At 37.4% G+C, this 23,391-nt stretch overlaps 1 pseudogene; it reads left to right on the top strand.

Annotated features, from left to right (window-relative positions):
• The window catches only part of LOC121478695, a 43,325-nt pseudogene extending 27,717 nt beyond the window's left edge, over positions 1-15,608 (top strand).
• Positions 15,609-23,391: the final 7,783 nt, after the last annotated feature.

Below are 23,391 nucleotides of genomic sequence, written 5' to 3'. Positions count from 1 at the left end.
GGTATACAAATACATAAAGTATTTCAGATAATGAGTAAAAACAAGAGAGAAAATGCAACTAAGTAGTGTTACAGAGGATGATGGGGGTGATAGTTTAGGTAAGATGGTCAGGGAGGTCTTCGATGGGGACTTAACATTTAAGGTGAATCTCAATAATAAGGAGAAAGCCATGTGAAGATGAGGAAAATTACTTAAAGTATACCAAAAGCTAGGTTCCTAAAGCCTAGTAACCATACATAGTTTCTAGAAAATGAGGAAGACAAAGAATGCATGGCTGAAGCATGGTGAGACAGAGGAGATCTTGTAGGTTATGCAGGACTCGTAGGACATGGTAAAGGGTTTGAATTTTATAAAGTTCAAAAGGAAGTTACTGAAATGTTATGAACACATATTGCATGGAGAACGTCATGCAGGGGCCCAAAAGTGAAACAGGGATAATAGTTTGTATTCGAATAGTCCAGGCAAGAAAAGACAAGTAAATTGGGTAAGATGGATGCTTCAGGTTATACTCTGGAGGCAGAGCCTACGTGTCTTGTTGATAAATTCAAGGTAATGAAAAAAAAAAAGATGGGAGAATCAAGCAAGGCTCCCGTGGTTTCCAGCAGATGGGCCGTAACCTCTTTTGTCTAGCTTTCAAAGCAAGTGCCCCCTTTCTATCCACCCTGAGTTCCCCTCTCTGTTCTACAAAACCCCCGTTGCCATTCTTCCTTATTCTTGTCACATGTAGGGCTCATTCTCACTTTGCCCAGAAGGTTTCCAGTCATCACTCACCCACGTTCTCTAGTGCTGATTATTACAGTCCACATTCATAGCTTGTATCTCCTTATTGAAATTCCATATTTTATTATTTGTTGCTTCATATTAGTGAGTATTGTGTCCCCAGTAATAAACAAGGTTTTCAGAAACCACACACTGACTAGCCACATTTAAGAAATAAAGCCTTGCTGATTAATGATGAATTTTATTAAATATAAAATTCTGTTCTCATCTGTTATGCCAGTCAGTCTTTGGCACATCTCTCTTTGTACTTCCTCTTGTCCTTCAGGCCTCAGCTCAAATGTTGCTTCTCAGGAATGCCTTCCCTGATCACTCAAGCACAAGTGTCCACGACCCCATGACCCAATTTTTTGCCATGTGTTTTTTATACTTATTCCTTATAGCACTTCTACCTAATCTGATGCTATTGAATTTACCTGTTTACTTGTTTATTATCTGTTTTGCTCATTAGAAAGTTCACATGATGAAAGCAGAACTTATCACTTCCTGGACCCTATAGCAATTACAATAGTGCCTGCCCTAGAGTATCATATTTTTTGTCAAGAACTGTTCCAGGTTCTAGGAATAAAGAAATAACAAGACAACCAAGATAATTGCCCTCATGAATTTTATATCCCAGTGAAAGGGACCCACAATACATAAGATCAATAAATAAAAATATCGAGTCTATTAGATAGTGCACCTGGAGCTCTTTAGCAATGGTCCAATTTGCTAAGGGTCTGAAACAACATGAGGAAGGGGAAAAGAGGTGGGAGATGCAGTCCGGACAAGTGGGGATAGAAGATGAGAGTAGATAATTTAGGGTCTTTGAGGTCAAGCAAAAGATTTTTGCTCTTACTCTTAGTGAAATGGGAAATGACTGGGAGATTTTACATAGAAAAGTGCCATGAGATAATTTATCCAAGGGCAAAAGCAGAGAGATCTACACAGAGAGTCTACTGCAATGACTCAGGTGAGAGATGACGGTGGCTTCCAATGGAAGAGCAACAATGGGATGGGGAAAATGATTGGCTATGATCCTTGATAAATACTTGTTAAACTAATGAAAAGTAAAAGGTTTCCCATCTCAACAGTGATGGCTAAGACTTCATTTAAACATAAAAGCTCGTAAACTGAACAAAAGACATGTCCAAAGATTTTGTAATTAGATAGATATTTTTAAATATCCATAAGTATACATTTCCACTTTTGTTAATATAAATTCATAGAATATTTATTCATAGACAGGTTACATTTACTTTTATGAAATGCCAAATGGATTATTCATCTGGTTTATTTACTCTAAAGGCATATATTTCCCTTTGTAAGTAATTCCAACAAGATGGTGGCATTTGTAGGAAATTCAAGAATATTTTTGTTTGGAAGGAGAAACAAATAAAACAAACTTGAGCCCTGCTATTATTCTGTCTGCTTTGAACATAACAGAGATGATAGTATCGCTTAAAATTCTAAATTAATAGTTTTATGAGAATGAAAATCCTTTTCCTGTCTGTAATAGAGGTGTTTTTAAATTTATTTTTATTTTTAGTGTTTTTATCTGACACTTCCTAATTGCTTCTTTTGGATGAGTGCTAATATATTTTCACAGTGCTACCTGGCTGGATGTCATCCTCAGACACAGACACTTGAGTTCTACTTTATGTTTACCAGTAGAACTGGTTTTGACTGATTCTGTAATGAAGTGTATGTTCTTGAGCTGTCTTCAAAAAGAAAAAAAAAACCAGAATTCAGAACATGTGAAATTTCTTTTTTTAAAGAAATTAATTAGCTTGGTGAAATTGCCTCATTGTACCTCTTTGAGTTGGTTTACATTCAAATGATTGTTTTCAAAACAGAAGAATCTGTGATTAGGTGGAGTTAAAAATCTAAACAAGAGATCCCCAAGCTCCAAATCATGTAAATTGTAATATTCGTGACAGTTTACAACTTCTTTCCCCCCCAATGGGAATATCCTATGTGGTTTATTACAAGCCATCAAAGGCAGAGCTCTCAAAAACTGCAATATGGTGTCTCAGCAGCTCTCACAAAACCCAGCTCAAGCTGATAGGTTGCAAAAAGTCGAAAACAAACAAAAGCAAACATAATATTTTCAAAATATGCTGATGCGCACAAATCACTCATATCCTGTAGCCTCAGTGCCTATAGTTTGCTTCAGTCAGCTTTAGAAATGCTTCGGGATATTGCACACATTACAGCACATTTTACAATCATCTAAAATGCACTGGCTTTTGATATCAGTACACCAATCACATTCTCTTTGGTGCACAGAGGCAATCTTGTTTACATTTCTAACAGATCTTTGGTTACATTCGGGCAGTAAGGGCACTATTATGAATAGAATAGAAAAAGATGGCCTGTGTTTGTTTCTGGATTTTTGTGGAAGATATTGGCTTGCCATCTCTCACACAGTTCATAAACAAACTTGGTAAACATCAAAGGCTCTAGCATTACAACCTGCTGAGCCTAGATTACACACCTCAAAAGTCAATGTTACCTCAGTGAAAACTCTTCTGAAATTTAAAATCAAATAAAACTCAAAATGTCCAAATGGTTCCTTTAGAACTCAGGCATTGTGTGGGAGGATGTTTTTTTTTTTTTTTTTTTTTTAACAATGATTTTACAATGATTGGATCATTAACCCTACATTTACTCAATTATGTGCAATCCCTCATTTGTTTGGTGCACGTTTGTTGCTGCTCCATTTATCTTCACACGTATGTTCCACATATGCTTTGGCACTGGATATGGGAAATACTGGATGTAGTAGAAAAACAGGACTACAGATGCCCCTTTTACTACTTTTACCATGCACCATACTAGTCATGTTAGAATATAGGTATATTGGGGGCACCTGGGTGGCTCAGTGGTTGAGGGTCTGCCTTTGGCTCAGATCATGATCCCAGGATCCTGTCCTGCATCAGAGTCCCTGCAAGGAGTCTACTTCTCCCTCTGCCCATGTCTCTGGCTCTTTTTTGTGTGTCTCTCATGAATAAATAAATACAAATCTTTAGGGGAAAAAAAAAGAATATAGGTAAATTGTTCTTGAATTTGAGATTCAAAGATCCTATTGCTAGCAGTGGTAGCCACTTACAAGCATATCATTGGCCTTCATGAAGACTTATTTTTCATGATTCCCAACTAACTCTGTTTTATTGATACACACACACACACACATACAAATACGGACGGCATAAACAATTGACTAACTTCAAAACAAAGGCAACATCAAAGTGAGAAAGAGTGACATAAAAAAAAAAAAAAACAAGAAAAAAAGTCCAAGACATCTTTTTTCTGTCCAGTTTTGTGTTTCTACCACAAAAATACATCTGTGAGAATGAGAATTTCTCCTACGGGAATCCACAAGATCATGTTATATATTACCCTTAATTATATATCAAACACAGTTATGTGGGAAGGATTCCAAAAATCTGAAAGAATTTGAGAGAAAGTATCTCTCGATTCTTAAACTTTGATTGTTCAAAGTGACTCCAATCGGACGCTAGTGATATAGTTCATGTAAATCTTCACTGCTAATATTGACTGCTAATAAGTCTTAAGTCTCAGATGTTGTATATCTATAGTCCAATTTTTATCACCTTACTAGCCTGTGCCCTCAAACAGAATTTATTGCTCCCTCATGTGTGACCTAATAGCACTGACCTAATTAATACCTGCCACATGACAACTACCAGACTGTATTACAATTACACATTATGTGTCTGTTTCCTCAGCATGGGCTTCTTGAGAGCAGGGCCATCTATTGCTCATCTTTCATCTCTAGCCCCCATCATCATGCTTGGAACATAGTAGCTGATAAATGTAAATGTTGAATAAATAAATCTCAGCTCAAACCACTTTCTTTGTATCTCAGTGGAAAACCATCAGCTAAAAACATTTGGTCTTTGCCAATGACATACTTTCAAAATGTGATTTCCCAATGAAGATGCTAGATCATTCTTGTGTTTGTATTATAATGTTATGAAAATGATAATTTTGGCAGAACCTCTAGTCTCTGGTAAGGGTATTTAAAATCAAATTCAAGGGGATCCCTGCCCTGGGTGGCTCAGAGGTTTAGCGCCTGCCTTTGGCCCAGGGTGTGATCCTGGAGACTCGGGATCGAGTCCCGTGTTGGGCTCCCGACATGGAGCCTGCTTCTCCCTCTGCCTGTGTCTCTACCTCTCTCTATGTCTATCATGAATAAATAAATAAAATCTTAAAATAAAATAAATAAAATAAAATAAAATAAAATAAAATAAAATAAAATAAAATTCAAGAGATACATTGCTCTATACTTAGTAGCATGGCTATTAGTCTGACAATACCCACTGGGATTCCCATATATTGCTGGTTGAAAGGCAAAAATGGAACAGCCTCTTCAGAGAAGTTGGACAATTTCTTAAACATTTTAACATATACTTATTATGTGATGCAGAAATCCCACTCCTAGATAGCTACACGAGAGAAATGAAAATTTATTTTCACACAAAACCTGTAACACTAATGATTAGAGAGCCTTTCTCTGATCACCAAAACTAGAAGCACTCCAAATGTCCTCCAAGTGATGAATAATTAACAAATTGTGATAATCCCTTCAGTGGAACTCAGTGATCCCTGTTAACAATATGAATGAATCTCCAATGCATTATGTTGAATTTGAAAAGAAGCCAGTTCCAAAAGGCTGCATTTCTCTGATTTCATTTCTATATTAGTTTTCTATTGCTGCATAACAAATTACCACAAACTCAGGAGCTTCATCCATGTATGAGTTCACACTTCTGTATGTCAGCAGTCAGGGGAAACCCAGTGGGTTCCTTGCTTAAGATGTCACAAAGACAAAACCAAGGTGTCAGTCAGGCTAGGTGTTACCTAGAGGTTACCTAGAGGTTCCCAAGAAGAAGAAACTTTCTAAGCTTATTTAGGTTGTTGGCAAAATTCGGTTCCAGAATTCAGATTATAGGATTTGGGTGCTTCTTTCCCTGCTGTCTTCAGGAAAAGATTCCTCATGGCTTCTAGGGGCCATGCTCAGGGCCTTTCCATAAGGCCCCCTTTATCAGAAAGCCACAGGGGAGCACCTTGAATCGCCCCCTGCTCCAAATCTCTGATTCCTTTTCTGTTAGCAGCTGGCAACAGTTCTCTGCTTCTGAAAAGCCTGTGTTAGGCCCACCCATATCACGCAGCATAATTTTGGGAGTTTTTATGGCCAGGTTTGTGCTTCCCTCAACAACTTCCTGGAAATGGCAAAACTAGGGAAAGAGAACAGATCTGTAGTTGCAAAGGGTTACATGTTGGGGGAGGGGTTGGCAAGAGAACCTTTTTGGAGTGAATGAAAAGGTTCCGTATCTGAGTTTCTGAATTTCTCATTACTCTGAACTCTTCACCAGATAGTGAATTTTACTGATTGTTAATTTAAAAAAATAAATTAAAAAGAGAAAAATAAATGAAATGAAGTCCCTTTCTTCAAAGATAGACTGAGCTACATTAACTCTCATCCTAAGTGAATCTAAACCTATTATTTCTATTCTTGATCAACTTGGGGACTATATAAAGGACAGAATACTCTACAATAAAGCACTCTAATTAGAAAACCTAAACACAAATTGGAAAGAGTCGGAGTCCTTTATTTGTACATCACTTTTTAAATTTTATCTCACATTTTTACCAGGAATTTTTGCTCAACATTCAAAGCTTCTAGTGAAATCTCTTCCTCAACTACGTCAACATCTGATTGCTCTCTTCCCTGAACCTCAGATAACACTTGATTTTATGTCTTCAGTTCTTTTTGTTTAAATTTTATTTATTCGGGTAATCTCTTCACCCAACATTGGGCTCAGACTTGTAAACCAGAGATGAAGAGTCGCATGCTTTCTGGACTAAGCCAGCCAGGTGCCACTGTCATCAGTTATTTCTTTTACTAAAACGTTTTCTCCTAAATTTTGCTTATTTGCAACTTCCAGGTATAAACCCGAAGTCATACTAACCAGTCTCCCTTTCTAATCTTATGTCCAAGCAATAATCAGGCCTTATCCATTCTACATGGTCACACCTCCCACATTTACTCTTTTCTCTTCTCTTTCCACCATATTCACTAATGCATGACTCCATTGCTTCTTAATTAGATCCCTGTCATAAATTCATATCTACTTCCTGTTTTCCATTTCCAAGCATTCTGTTTATTAGTTTTAACTTCCTCTGCTATCAATTTAACCTTTCTAATCTACTGCCCCAACTATTCAGTTTTCTTCTTTAGAAATTTCAATACCATCCTTCACATCGAAAAAAGTCCAATCTCTCTAATGCTGACACTTATGATTTTCCCAAGTCTGGCAGAAATCTTCCTTTTTAGTTTTTTCCCTTTCATATATTATATTATATACAATGAAAAGATTTTCCTGGAAACATGCCCCAATATTTTAGCATGTGTCCATGCTATTTTCCCAATCTGGGGTAACATTTCCCCTATTGAAATCTGCTATCTTATTTTCAAGGTCCAGAGGAAATAAAATTCCTTCTCAGACGTCCTCCCTAGGGTCTCACCACTCTCAACTAAAAGTAAGTCTCTTTCCTCTCAACATTCACAGCATTTTTCCTTGAATATATTTTGTAACACTCCATATATTATATACTACATTAAATTTTTGTAGTTGTCTTATTTCTTCCTATTATCTTGAAGTCCCTAATATTCTTCAGAAATAAGAGTAAAGAATTTTTGAATGGATTAATTAAAACATGAATTTGTAGTAAGTAAGTGTCATGCAACCAACATTTCCTGGTAGAAGCAGAAAAGAGTAAAACAAAACAAAACAAAAAAAAATAAAAACTTCCAACATGGACTAAATTGGCAAGAACTGACCAAAAGGAGAGGTGAGGTACCACTTCTATCTCACAGCAAATGGTTTAGTCAGAGATTAAGCGTATATGGCCATATGCTGCTGAATATTGTGCACCCACACTTAGGCCAGACATAGGCATGACCTCTGCCTGGGCAAAGAATAGACACAGAAACCCAGGGCTGGAGAATGGCATGATCTTTGTCTCTGAATTTATGCGAAATTGGGTGAAGAACAAACAATGTGGTTTAACATCACCTCAACTGATGAGAGTCTTCACCTTGAAATATGAATAAATAGAGCTGGAGTATATTTGGTAACATTTCCTCACCTAATTGGCCTCATCCTTTCCTCTAGATGTTTCTAACCTCAGAGAGGCAGGAGCTCCAGTTTTGTGCTAGACGTCTCCAGTAAGAAAAGAAAGGTAAGTTATTTACCAACCAACAGAACAGGATGTGAAAGTCAAATCTTCCTTTCTTAGTTTTAGCTAAGACCTCCAAAATAGAGAATAAATATTGTAGGTGTCGAGAACTCCAAAATGAGGGACTAGACCATTTATGCATGATGTGCAAAAGAAGGTGGTTAAGAACCAGTCTTCTAATTCCCACTTTAACACTATCCTTGTGGATATTTACAGGTTGGAGAAACCAAGAAAAATGACTATTTCTAGGGAAAGAATTTCTTGGGGGAAAACTATTGAATTTTCCATTGCCTGTGAGAAAGGGGTCAGGGTAGAAGAGACCACTTGCAGAGAGTTTGCTGTGTCTTCCCGTATCAGGTAGCATTTGACCTGCACCTGGGAGATTAAAAGGCTAAAGACTGACTGGAAATGTTTGTGTAGCTGGAGAACAAAGAGAAATGATGACGTTGAGGAAAACTTCACTTGGCAGAAGCAGAGGCATGAGTTTTCCATGAGCCAAACACGGACCATGTGAGAGGGAGCCAGGCTCAAGTTGGCCTGAAGAGGACCTTCCCAAGAGAGATTCCTGGAGTAATGGTGGAGCCTCATCTGTGAGAGTCTGTGTGGCACGGACCTCCCACACCCTGGGAACTGAAGTTGTAAGCAGCTAGCCAAATGGAGACCTCACCGTAGGAAGTCATTGCAACTAGAGCATCCCAACAAGGCGTTCTCCAAATTATCCATATAATCACCCTCTGGGAGAATCAGAATTAGGAATCAGAATTAAGAAAACCATCACTGGATTAAGTTGCTGTCGTCAAATAAGATATTTACCATGTCAAACTTCTCCTTTTCCTCCCTCCATCTGTAAGAAGGATTAGAAACCTTAGTCAGCAAGGGAAGTAGAGACAGGGTGGAGGCACTTAGGATAAGGAACAAAGATGGAGTCAACCATGCTCTTCCTCTCCCTTGCCCTATGCCCAAAGCAATACCAAGCTGGAATACCGAGACCAAGCATTGATTTTAAGCGAAATTCATGTTATTTTTTAATTACCATAAATAGGACATTTTCATAATGCCTGTGAGAACTTGTTTCTACCAACACTGACTGTAGGACTTTAAAATCGAAGGATGTCCAGGGAAGTTATGGTACTTGCTTCAGTTCTCATCCAAGGAGCAGAAAACAAGTCTGGAAAAGAGGTTTGAAAGATTAAGGTGAGGATGACAGGGAGTGGAGATAATAGGGAGAAGGGAAATAGAGTTGTATTCCTGGGGCACCTATGGATTCTCCCTTTTTCAAGGTGCTAGTTATCTTGCAGAGACAACAGGCCAATTAAGCAAAGGAATATACAGTGGAAGGTGCAATTTCATCTCTGTCTTTCTATAGGACATGTCTACTGATAATTATGTTTCCTTAATAAAGAATTTGAGGTAGAAAAAAATGTATTGATTACATTAGTTGTATTTGGTGAAATAGTAATCACTGCCTGGAGAAAATTGATGTTTATGCTACCTAACAGGCAAATACAATCATATAAAAGTGACCAAAATTTTTTTTTTAAGATTTCATTTATTTAGGAGAGAGAGAGAGAGTGTGCAAGCACTCACAGGTGTGTGTGAGCAGGGAGAGGGACAGTGGTGGGGAAATGGATAAGCAGACTCTGTTCTGATGCTGGACGTGGAGTGCCCTGCAGGATTTGATCCCAGGACCCTGTGATCATGACCTGAGCCAAAACCAGGGGTCAGATACTCAACAGACTGAAACACCCAGGTGCCCCAAAAGAACCAAAATTCTTACCTGGAGTACCCATGATTGTTTGAAATAACTGTACACAACTTTCACATTTACCTTTTCAAGCCAAAGCAAGTCTAAAATTTAATGCTCCCTTTGTGTGACTCTTGCAACATTTCAGTGATATTTATTTTACCTCTTTTACGCATCTAGTGCCTTCCTACTTTCTTAATATCCAGGTCCCGGAGGTACAAGAAAGAAACTAGCAAACCTTTTTATCTTAACTTTTCCAATTAGTGAAATAAAGCATTGAAACCCTTTATCTCTATTACTGAAATTGTGAATTCTCTCCTTTGAAAAAAAACTGCTTTCAGAAAACAGTTAAGAAGGAAGAAATCACTTGGGGGGTGTTCAGTGGAAAATTCTTATTGCTCCTAAAACTCAATGGTGTCTATGTTGACCCTGAAAGAAAAATTATTTTTAACATTTTATAGCATGCAAAAGGTAAGGCTAGAGAAATAAAAATTCAGTCTCCATACTTCACAATTATCAGTCTAATTGGTTTACAAATGTTAATTTCATTTTCTTGTGGTAAGGGATCATGATTCATATTTTCTTATCACAGTTCTTAGAACTTCCTTTGTTCCACAAATATTTATCAAGTGATCGTTATATTGCAAGCACTTCCCTGGACATTCATACACGTGCTATGTAGTTAATTGGGTCTGTCACTAAGAAGACTATAAGTAATTCAATAGTATTGATGTTTGTATTTTGTCTCCCAATCTAGCGGAGAACTGGTATACTCTCTAATACAAAACCTTTCCAGTAGACCAGGCCTGATTTCTGGTCAGTTTTGAACCTCAAGTTCCTAGCGATTGCTGGTGACTTCATTCAAGGGCAAATACAAGGTGACTCCAGGAATTTAGGTCTGGACTGACAATGACTATCCAAGAAAGAATCCACACAAGCTTCACTGGTTTTCAAAGATCCTGTTAAATAACAATATTTTATTATATTCTCACCTTGAATAAACTACCAAATCCAGATCCAGATTGTTACTAGTTCAGCCTCAGAGGGCTATGGGTAAACAGTTAGGGCTGACATGGCAACAAAAAGAAAACATGCCTTGCTAAATTTTCCTTTTTGTACCCAAAACCCTTTTTGTTATACATATGGCTCCAGTGGGAGTAATTACAATGTGTCCAATGTCATCCTTTAATAAACTTTTTTGTCCTATGCAAGACTAGTCTTTATATGTTCCATAAAGCACCTGGCATATTGTGAGCATTTAAGAAGTGTTTAATGATGCAACAATGGCAACTAAGAATCTAAACCTTGGTTTCCTGTGGCTATTGTAATCTAAGTGGAACTCTGCTATGACAAAGGAGGAGGAAACCTCACTTTGGTTACTGCAATTTTATAGCCTATTATCCCATCTGATCTGTTTATTAGAAATCCTCACACTCTATTTTGTTTAAAAAAAACACACTTGGAACACAATCTAGTTTTGAGAATAAAGCAAGTTCATCTTATACAAGCTCATAAGTATCTATAATTCTCTCATTAAACCTTATTGAACATGATGAGATCTGTAAGGGATAAAGGAATGTTACACGAGAAATGGCAGGACCATTAGAATTTGGCTTAATTCTTATAATTCTCTTAATAATGAGACTCAGGAAATATAGAAAATTGAACTTTTCTTTCATTACCAAAATATATTTTTAAGAAGAGGATTCCAGAAGCCTTGATGACAAAATGGCCACTATCAGGCAATATACAGAAAGTAGCAAATTCAAAGGATGACCTGATCATTTTTCTTCCATAGGGGGAAAAAAGTTTCTATTTTTAACTTGACACAAATAACATATGCTCATGAATTCTTAGAGGTGGGAAAATTTTACAGATTCTTTAGCCCAAGTCTGAGACCAGGCATGTACAGATTATTTAGTTTAACAATACTGCCATTATCAGATATTAAATGGTGGTCTTAGATACAGAGGGTCATATTCATGTTTTTAAGGGTCAACACCAGCCAAATGATCAAATAAAAAAAGACCCTGGAACAGGTAAAACAAAGGACAGAGGGAAGAGACTGAGAAAGTAACTCAGAAAGAAACATAAAATTGTCAAAGAAATGGCTCCAAAGTCAAAGAGAACTCCATCTCTTTCCCCCTCCCCCCACTTTTAAGAAGATTTCACTTTATCTAAAGAGTAAAGCACATGCTTTTAGATCCAAGGGTACCTGGTTCAAATCTCAGCAGGGGCAGATTTCTCACAAACTAAAAAGGCACTCTCCCTATTAAAGGAACTGACTTAATACAGTTATATGGACCATTACTGTACAGAATGGGGATTCACAAACTATTTTCTAAATGGGGCCTTTTTGTGCATGTACAGTAATTCCTATAGAAGCCTTTTACAAATAAAAAAAGGAAAAAATGTGGGGGAAATCTAAGAACCCATGATTTGAGCCTTTAATAACTATTGGTGTATTAGAGACAGCCATCTGCAGTAATATAGCAGATCAGGTCTTCCTGGAAATGACCTGAAAAAGCATTCTAACGATAAAAGCTTAATATTTGTGCAGACGTCAGATGCCTAGAAAAGATGAACAAAATACACCTTGAAGTTTGGCCTCAATGTTGGACCTCAAAATGCATGATTTCCATGGAGCTTCATTTAAACAGGAAGTAGCACTCAAACAGTTCCTCAATAAAGACACTATTTTGCTTGAGATTTCCCCAAGAAGACTTTGTTGAGCAAAGTTTTATATGACACCATAATTTGACTGCTGAAAGTCTTCCTTAACAGTGAAACCATGGAAGACATGTGGTAAACATTCTATCTAATCCACTTAAGAAAAGAACTCTGAGGAAACTATTAGAAATCTACCATAAATTTATATACGGAGAGCTAGGCTTCATTTGGTTCCACGTATTTGTGAAAATTTATATCACTCACCCTGAGAACAATCATTTAGAACAGAATAATATTGAATTCTGAAAAGACTTCCTTCTTCACCAGTTTCATTGTATATATACACTTCTCTGGAACCTACTAGAATCTAAATAATTCCAAAATTGGGCAGAGATTCCAAAATATGAGTGACCCAACATATAAAGTCTTTTCAAAAGTAAAATTTATTTCCTACAGAATAAATCTGAGCACTGGATCAACACTTCAGGTAATAGACATCAGAGAAAGTAATTTATTTGACACCTACAATTCATCCCAAAGTTTTAGGAACATCTTATCTTTATCATATTAGCTTCAAGTGACAAAAATAATAAAATTTTAAAAGCTCCAGCTGGTTTAAACTGGTTTAAAGAAAAGATGTAGAGAAAAATTTTGGGTTTTATTTATTTTAATAAGAAGAACTGGTTTGGGAGCAAAGATACACACAAAAGTTTGAAGGATGACCTCAGAAGTCAGCCTACTTCTCCCTGCCCCTCAGGTGGTCTTCTCCTTAGGTTGGCTCCTCTCTCAGACAAGAACCCCTCTCAGTGCAACAGGAAGGCTGCCAGCACCTGCAGGATTGTGCACATGCTCACAAACTCAAGTCCTATTCCCCTCAACATTGCAAATCAAAACCTTCTCTTGAAAACTCAAGCCTCAATTATTGTTTGATTGAACTGGCCCAGGTTTAAATGTTAAAATGTACAGAGATTTCCTTTGATTTTAGCCATTGGAGATAAAAGCAAACCATGTGGATTTCTTTGGAGTTTGAACAAAAAGAGTGACCAAAGGACATTCTTTTGGTTCCAAATGTCTTCTGCATAACAATGACTGACTCCATAAATTCTGACCTGGAGGGGCACCTGGGTGGCTCAGTGGTTGAGCGTCTGCCTTTGGCTCAGTTTGTGATCCTGGGGTCCTGGGATTGAGTCCTGCATCAGGCTCCCCTGCAGGGAGCCTGTTTCTCCTTCTGCCTATGTCTCTCCCTTTCTCTGTGTGTACCTTTCATGAATAAATAAATAAATAAAATCTTTAAAAAAAATTCTGAACTGGAGTATATGTGGGAATACACCTGTGCATACACATACACACACAAATATCACACACACACACACACACACACAACAAAATCATACAATTTTGGAAACTAAGACTGAGCAATAATGTAGCGTCAGAATCTGGAAACCATTTTAATGACATATAAAGCTACGGAGTCCTGCTAAAAATATAATCTTTATAACAAAAAAAAGTAGAAGCATAGCTGATCCTCAATAAACATGAATAAAAAATGAAATCATAAGAAGAAAAACAAGGTGAGTGGTGTGTCATGGAAGCTGACAGAAGTAACTACTTCAATGAAGGCAAAGAAAATCTCATTAATAGAGTGTATTAAGAACGTGGGGACACCTGGGTGGCTCAGTGGTTGAGAGTCTTCCTTCGGCTCATGGTGTGATCCTAGGGTCCTGGGATCAAGTCTTCCATCAGGCTCCCAGCAAGGGGCCTGCTTCTCCCTCTGCCTGTGTCTCTGCCTCTCTTTCTGTCTCTCATGAATAAATAAGTAAAATCTTTAAAAAAAAAATGTGAAAGCAGCTTCTTTTTTAGCCACACTGCACACTTTTTGGATCCACATCTAGTCTTCCCATCGCTTGAATTTCTCTCCATAGGAGAGATATATAATGAAAAAGAATTATTACAAGGGGAATTAGACCTTCTTCTTCGTGATACCAATGTGGTACCATACTTTGCTGGCGGTGTATACAAAACCTTTATTCTGATGATACTCTATAGGCTTTGAGAGAAAAAAAGAACCTCAGCTGTTGCACAACTGAAACTGAAACAGCTTCAGGCAGAAACGGGACCAGTCACGATGATGTTTGATCCAGAAACTACAAGGAAGATGCCGTCAACCAGAGATGGTCGGATGTTGGTTGACTCACTGGAGGACAAGCATGATTTTAGGCAAGAATGTTTAGATACATCCCACAGGTATGAAAAATTCCAATATGAATGTGGGCATTACCCTGGAACGTCTTTACTTCTTTAGAGTGTTGGTTCCAGCAGCAGATAGAAGTGCTTTGAGTTCACTCTGGGGAAAACTGGCCTCTGAGATCTTAATGTGGAATTGGGATGCCTCCATGGAAGACCTGACAGGGTTAAAAGAAACCACAGAAGTAATTCTGTGAACTCTCCCTTTCAGCCTCTTTGGCAGCAAACATGGCTCATCCACTGGTCTTGGTTTGTTTTCTTCACCCACCCCAAAGGGCGTGATAACTCTATTGATCTCTTCCTTTACCAGCCACAGTGTCTTGATGTAATTCAGATGATGTGTCCACTTATTCTGCACCATTTGGCTACACCCACCATAACAAACAAAACATCTGAAAACCCCAACAGATGTTAAAAGATTCCGTTAAAGTTATTCAACAGGAGTCTTACACATAGAAAGACCCAGTGACAAAATTAGTTGAATGTTTATCTGTTAACTTTGGCTTCAGTAGGGCTCAGGAAAAGCTGAGGGATTGTGAATCAGTACTTATGAATGACTTCTTGGTGGCTCGTTTTGAAGATTTCACTGAAAATGCACCTCTCATCATACTTGAGACTTTTTATTCACCCACCAGTGTATCAACATTAACATGTTGGCAGACAAACTAAACATGATTCCAGAAGAAGCTGAAAGGTGGCTTATAAATGTGATCATCAATGCAAGACTGGGTGCCAAGATTGATTCTAAATTAGGTCATGTGGTTATGGGTAACAAAACAATCTCACCCTATCAGCAATTATTGAAAAGACCAGAAGCCTTTCATTTAGAGGCCAGATGTTTGCCATAAATATTGAGAATAAACTTAATCAGAATAGTAGGTCAGAGGCTCCTAACTGGGCAGCTCAGGATTCTGGCTTCTACTGAAGAAGAAGCCATCTTGTGTAAAGACAAGATGAAAAAACTATAAAATAAAGATGAAACAAAAAGCCATTTTATAAAGAGTGACATACATTTGAGAAACAATATATGGAGTACACATTTTAAGGAATTTGAATCAAATTGGCTATTTTTTTTTAAGTGGAAGTGAGTTTGGGAAGCTAGAAAAATCCTTCATGAAAAAATCAAATTTGATATTAAGCAACATTCTGTCCTGATTAACATTTAGTTATGGTTTGAAAATTTTAAAGCCATAAGGTAATTCATTCATCTATATGGCAAATGAAATAATTATTGACCTTCATGATACGCACTTGGGATATAAACTGAAATTAGGGAACTGCTTCTCAGAGTATCCCTATGAACAACAAGCAGGGGAAGGTGGGCATTTGTAGAGTAGGAAAAACTCAAAGAGAGTTCGTTAGACTTGGAGGTTAAGTTCAAGGAATACTAAGTGTTGAGTGAAGAATAACTTAGGGAAAATTAAACGATTAACTCTAAAAGAGAGTTGATCATGTTCCTTTCACAAAAAGAAATTAATAGACTGTGCCTCTATATACAAAAAGAGTGGGGGTGAACATGACGTCTAGGAGATAGATGTGAACAAATGTCTGCGCCAGGGGATATGGCAATAAGGTGCATAAGTAGGACAGTGGTATCCAGAAAGAATCTCAGTATGGCAGGGCAGTTTCTAGACAAATCTCAAATATTATCCAGTGAAGCTCAAAAATTTCTTCCAGATGGTCTTCCTAACATGTCTACCATTATATTTATTCTTTGACTTGTGGGATTAATAATTTATTTAACAAACTCTGTTATTAATTTTTGCAAGGCTCACTGAAAAGAGCCATGAAGTCTGGAAAAGCGGTTTTCCAGTAGCCCACGGGATAGCCATGTTTTCTAAAAACATCTTTGCTCTCATCAAAAGAAGGTGGAGTTTGGTTTTGGGAGAACAATGCTTTAAGACTGGCTAATTCAAGAGATTTAATCCAATAATATTCAATTTCAGAATTCCAAATCATAGTGCAAAGCATTTTAGCCATAAAATTGCTCGGAGCCTCACATGCCTCAACTGGATAATAGAGATAATGGGCACTTCACAAGGTCATTAGAAAAATTAAATTAGATAATACATAGTAAACCACAGTACAATGTACAGCACTGCATAAATTAATTTTTTTTAAATTTTGCTTTGACTCGATTTCTTAACTACACACTAAAAAAATCCCCACATTTGTCTTAGTTTCAATAATCCATATTTAAATTTTCTTGTCATCCTAAAAAAATCCTGGCCGTGAACTTCTCAAGTGGTTAAAGTCACTTGACCTTTAGCCTCTGGCTTTAAAAATCTCTCAAGAGATATGTTAAATGGCCCAGAAATATATTGCCTGTCATGTCTTATTGCTTAATTAATGGCCAACTACGATGCCCTGTATGGACTGCCCTGAAGTAATTGTGAACTGATCTTGTACTCAAGGAAATGAATTGGCTTCACATCAGCAGTTGTCATAGAACATTCACTGTATTGAAATTTCTGCAGCCCTTAGAGTAGACAGTGCATGCAAGGGCTGGCTAGCTGAGCACGCAAACATCAGCTGAGCAGATAAAAAATGTTTTGTCGCTCACTGTACCAGACGGCGAATCATACATTACCAGTTTCTGAAAACTGCTTTGGGTATCGAATAAAAAAACTACCAAGTAAGCATTTTTATTTTAGCCATATTTGTGATAGAACCGGGTGTCACTGGATTCTCCTAGTAATGATAAAAAAAAAAAAAAATCATGGTTTGAAATTGTTCCCTTTGAAGACAGAACTCTGGAGAATGGGAAGGAAGCAAATATATTGTGAAAGTTCATGACACTAAATGAGTGGTAGAAAATTAATCCCAGAATAAAGGAAAAGCTGGCGCTACTTTAAATTTTCTTTCAGCAGAGAGAGCCATATGACCTGACTTGCTGATAACATGTCACCAAATAATTCTGGATCTGTCCGGATGGATACAAGATTATTTACAATTAAATACTGAATTTTAATCCTCTCAGAGTCAGATCACTAGTACTTAGACATTCATAATAGTATCCTCAAAATAACATTTTCAGGATATCTATGAAGCTAGGACATCTCTAGCTTTAAAAACTTACTTTGAGCCACTTTGAGACTGGAGGGTAGGGTCCAGATGGATCCCTCCATTTGAAAGCACCCATCCCTTTACCTGGGCTCTGGTTAAGGAAGACAAGGGGGAAAAAAGGAGAGAGAAATAAGTGGCAGGTAAAGATATGAAAAAAAAAAAAAAAGAAGAAAAAGAAAGAAAGAAAGAAAGAAAGAAAGAAAGAAAGAAAGAAAGAAAGAAAGAAAGAAGAAAGAAGAAGAAGAAGAAGAAGAAGAAAGAAGAAAGAAGAAAGAAAGAAAGAAAGAAAGAAAGAAGAAAGAAAGAAAGAAAGAAAGAAAGAAAGAAAGAAAGAAAGAAAGAAAGATCAGTGAAAAGTAGAAAAATAGAGAGAGGATTGGGTGAGTTAAGCAAGCCAGGATAACTTAAAGTTCCTCAGATAGGAGAAAACTGAGGCAAAGCTGTCAGGGCCAAGAAGCAGTGCCATAGTGCTATTTGTAAATCAAAATCCTGCTTTTTCAAAATAAGATGATTTTTTCAAAAATCGTTAAACTAATTCTTAATTTCATCTTGGCACAATGGCACTTTCCCCATTTCCTCGCACGGATACCCCACCCCTGTGAACACGCCAGATCTACTCACGAGGGTCAATGGCCATGGCACATGACCAAGAGCATTAGGGCCCCGTGGCAGTTACTCAGAGGCAACGAGGCAACTGCAGAATGCATTTATTTAGGACACCACCCGTCCCTAGGGTGAGTATTTGTTTTATGGTCTTGGCTTCTCAACCTGACCCCTATCCGGGTTGCCAAAAGTAACATCATTCAATTTGTAACTCAGTGTTTCACCAACAAGATTCCTGTTTTGTAGAGGCACAGAAGACAGAAATCTTTGAAACTAAAAGGTGCCTGGATTAATGGGGCTGACACACAGCCCAGCACTAAAGGGCAGAGGACCAATGAAAACATTCTCTGGGGTCTGTGTCAATTCTGTGTCTAGGTAACTTTGCCTTCCTGCCTAACACGTGGATTGTGTATCATCCTTAAGTTGCCATCATATTGAGACATGAAATTTGGAGGATTTGAAATAAATGGAGCTAAATGGAACTTTTGGATAAAGAATCTCTGCTTTGTTCAGATCTGTTAAAGTAATAGGGAAAGCCACAAAGGATCAAGGCAAGAAAGGCCCCAATCTTTGTCCGATGAGTGATAAAACAGTATTACATGGGGAAAAATTGGCCTGACCTTCCCCTGTGTGATGCTTCCGCTGCCTCAGTGATTCTCACTTTGCTCTGATAGGTAAAGATTTTCCCCTTTCCCTGCAGAAAAAGTCAAAGAACAAAAAAGGGGGAAAATTCTCGACTTGATTCTGAAGGGTTTATTTATTTTTTTTCATCACAGTTGGACTCGTACAAGCCAGTTGGTAATCTTATTTTTGTAGGCAAAACAAAACAAAAACCTGCCTTTTAAAAGAAATTCTTTGGATCATTTTCTTTACAACCTCTACTCTAGATGTCAACTCACATTTCTTGGATGTATTAAAAAAAGGGGGGGGAGGCAAAAAACTCTTCCTCACTTGAAATGATAGCTTTTTCATTTCTTTTAGGCTCTGTTCTAAGCTCTGCCAGGAATGGACGGAAGGGAGAAAGACACAAGGCCCCCTCAGCTGGCTGGAACAGCAAGTAAAATGCATCAGTTGGCAGAATTTTGCCACCGTTCCAAAGAAACTCGAAGCGGGTTCCCCCCCCCACCCCTCCGTGGATGCCCGTGGAAGGCAGAGCTCCATGGAACCATGATATTAAGTTGCAGACTCTGTTCATACAGACCAGAGCTTTTCTGTGACATTACTGTCAAACAGCCCCCTGTGTGACTAATATTTTTAACAGCATGCTATTTAAAATTTGACAAGGATATAATAATTCATTCTTCAGATAGTCAACATACTACGAGAGTAAGTCATGTCTTCAAAGTATCTTTCAAAGGGGCTATTAAAAGTAGGTTAAATTTTTCCCCCTACAGCATGCAATTTCATTTTGGCTCTAGCACTTCAACCACATAAAATTAAATTTTGACTCGAGAGTGACCTACTGAAAATTAGATGGAAAAATAAGGGGAAAGATGGAAATTACTGATTCAAAGGAAACTAACATGTCTGTCTGCAATTTAGCATACAGTTTGCTAAGCCCTCTGAGAATCTTATGTTTCTGGTAGTCAGTATTTTCCTCTTAGGATTCGGATTGTATTTTTAATGGAAATGTTGTAGAACTTAATGGAATGTAATATCTTGTGATATATAGACTTAAGGCAACACAGGAAAAAATTATCCACACATATTTTCTGCCATAATCCTCCTCTCTTCTCCCAGCCTTCTTATAACCTATGATCTAGCCACCCAAATCAACCAGACATTCTCTAAACTAAACCATGCTCCTTAAAACTCTTACAAAGTCGTTACCCGCTAGTCCTACTCCTTTGAAATTCTTCTTTTCACCAACAATCAAAATTGATTCTAAATTTTTATAAAAATGAAATGATGCTGAAACTCTACTTTTAGACGGGTATAAGGCAATAGAAAGTAATGATCATCCTTACAGAGTACAGCTTGAGTTCTACTCAAGAACACTTAGAGACATTTACTGCGGAACTACGTATGGTATATTCCAAGAGGCCAGTGGGAATCACAAAAATGTCATAGAATATTTCACCAGTGGATTTTTGGTCTTCTTCTTTGAATTGTTGTATTAAATCTCTTTAAAATTTTGTATGTATATTTAGATAGACACACAGGCACAAGCATACAGGTTGGTCAGGAGAGGCTGGGTGGTGCTGTGGTAAGGAGGATAATGTGTCCAAATGTCAATGGTTTAGCAAAACTAAAATTAAATTTTCGACCAGGCAAATCCACTGCAGTGTCCTTGGTTATTTTCCACTGCACCTGTACTCCACATGTTTACTTGGCATTCTGATGTGCTTTGCTCCCATAGCACACATACCTCTGTGATCATCTCTGCAGAAGAAGGGCGTGAAGCGAGTTCAAGTAATCAAATGCTTCACTCAGCCTCTCTGCTCATATTTCATTGGCCAAAACATGTCCCATGGCTAAAACCCACCATCAAGGGGGCAGAGAAGTGCAATTTTCCCATGCGCCTCATAGAAGATGAGAGAGATTGGTGATCAGTAGTAGCGCCTACCATAAATGCAGACAGAATTTCTCAATCAAAAGCCTTGCTCTTCTTGTATCTCCAAATTACCCTCATCTTTACTCTGTGGCTTATAATTATTGCCAAGAGCAAAGCGTATTACAATGCTAACATTACTGGCATTCATCCACAGATGCTGATTTATTTTACCATTACTTAAACAATGAAGGGCATCATCCTTCAAGATCTCAAGTGTTTGGGGCATCTAAATATATCTGTGTAACATAACTTTTCACAAAACATTGAAAGTATTAGAAAGAATGAACCGAGTAACGAGAATATGTTACAAAATCACCCACAGTAAAAATAACCTAAGTGGAATATGAGATAAAATCCTTTAAAAACAGGATGATATTTTCCTTTTCTATTCTTTTACAGGAGAAATGTGTAGTCTATACCTGCCAATTTTAACGGCTTGGCAATTCTTCCAAGGATTTACTCATGCCATGCATTTAATGACAAATGTATCGGCATCATCTGAGATGGGAATTGAGATGCTCAAAACTGCAGTCAGTATCTCCTATTGCTTTATACTCCATCAAAGATGATGCAAGCTGACTTCAAAGGGAGCTCAGTACTTGCATCAACTCTGCAGGGGTGTTGAGTAAAATGAGGAATGAAAAAAAAAAAAAGGAACACCATTATGTTTTGAATTTCAAGTCCTAAATCATTATTTCCTAGCTGTGCATGAGGTTACGTAGACAGAAAGTAGAATATGACAACTGGTCATGTCATTGGGATGATGATATAGGAGGATCGCAAAGCTTAAGAAGGGGAATTTTTTTAAAGTCACATTAAAAAAAATCTCTCTCCCCTGGTGTTCAGATATTCCTAGGACATTTTTCAGTGATGGAGTGACACTCTGGTACCCCCATAATGTCCAGGTGCCTGCTGAGGATTGACCTGTTTCAGAACTCTCTTCTCAGGAGCAATAATGTGCTACCCCTGAAGATAATTAAATGTGAGGTATCCAAATAGTCACTTACGTCTGCCGTCGGGCCTCTATTTCTAAACGGGAATTCGTATAGCTATTTGTCAGTAATGGAGAATTCACTTGTTATTAATCTTTGAAAGCTAAAAGTATTCAATTTTATTTTAAAAAATACATTTATTTTGCCCTTCCAAAGTGTGTACAAAATGCTGTCTCCCACTTGGTGCTAAATTCATAAATTCATAAATTCATAAATGCTGTCTCCCACTTGGTGCTAAATTCATAATGCGGACTTAAAAGGCCTAAAAGAAATTTACATGATCCATTTATTTAAAAAAAAATCTTTGAAAGTGCCTAAGTATTTAGTTACAGTCAATTTCTAAAATAATATTTATATCGAAATGTGTGTGTATGTATGTGTGTGCATATTTAGGGACGAAAGGCAAAGTAATGTATAGTACTAATTCTGGGTATATATTTAAACAAGATAGAATTCATATTTATCTGATAAGCAAGAATGCCTCTGGATTTAGTTAAGTATCTCAGTATAGTAACATGTGATTTATAACGTTCCTGGAAGTGTTTTTTATAGCAGTACTTCTGAAAAATAAATGAGGAAAATTTCAGCCAAGGCTGTACTTAAATTATGGTGTTATGATACAGCATGAAAGCACCAGGAAGGCACAAAAGGCAAAATGAAGCTGGAACTCATTGTGTTTCCCCTGGTCTCATTTGAGGAGAAGCAGACTTTACCATAAACACTTGGCTCTTTTTGAACTAAACTATATATTAGGTGATCTTCAACATTTATTACATAATGGCTTTTTGTTCATTCTACAATTTGGAAAACACACATCTACATCCCATAGAATCAGGTGATGGTTTTGATACAGAAGGATAAGAAATCTTGATAGTACTTAGATTCCTTGCCTCGGTACTGATTACGCTGCTGGGACTTCCCCATTTTCCCAGAGCTGGTCCTGTCACCATTCCTCATTGAAGTATTTAGTGTTTTCTTCGTAGATATTGCTAAAAGGTCCCTTTTCACCATAGTTCCTGAACTGTACCTTTTGTTCCTTATGTACGTTTACCATTATGAATCTGATAGCCTTTAGATCAGCGGTTTCCAAAGGAGGACACGTGCAACTTAGCATCTGTGCAAGTCAATTCTTTATATAAAGGTAGATATAATTATGCTTCATCGTTTTTAGTGGTGTTTATGCCTTATAAACTAAATGGTATATTACATATAAAAGTACTTGTATTTCATTTTTTTTGTGTGTGTGTTTTTTTGTATTTCATTTTTTATCTATTTTTGCTTTTGTGTTTTGTGTTTTTTAAGCTTTTAATTTACATTCAATTTCATTAATATATACCGTATTATTAATTTCCAAGGTAGAATTCACTAATCCATCAGTTGCATGTAATACCCAATACTCTTTACTTCAAGTGCCCTCCTTAATGCCCATCACCCAGTGACCCCATCCCCCCACCTCCACCTCCAGCGACCTTCAGTTTGTTTCCTATAATTAA

This window comes from Vulpes lagopus, chromosome 19 (assembly GCF_018345385.1).
Source record: "Vulpes lagopus strain Blue_001 chromosome 19, ASM1834538v1, whole genome shotgun sequence".
In the NCBI taxonomy this organism is placed as follows: Eukaryota; Metazoa; Chordata; class Mammalia; order Carnivora; family Canidae; genus Vulpes; species Vulpes lagopus.
The sequence above is the reverse complement of the archived record's forward strand: the minus strand, read 5'-3'. Positions and strand labels throughout refer to the sequence as shown.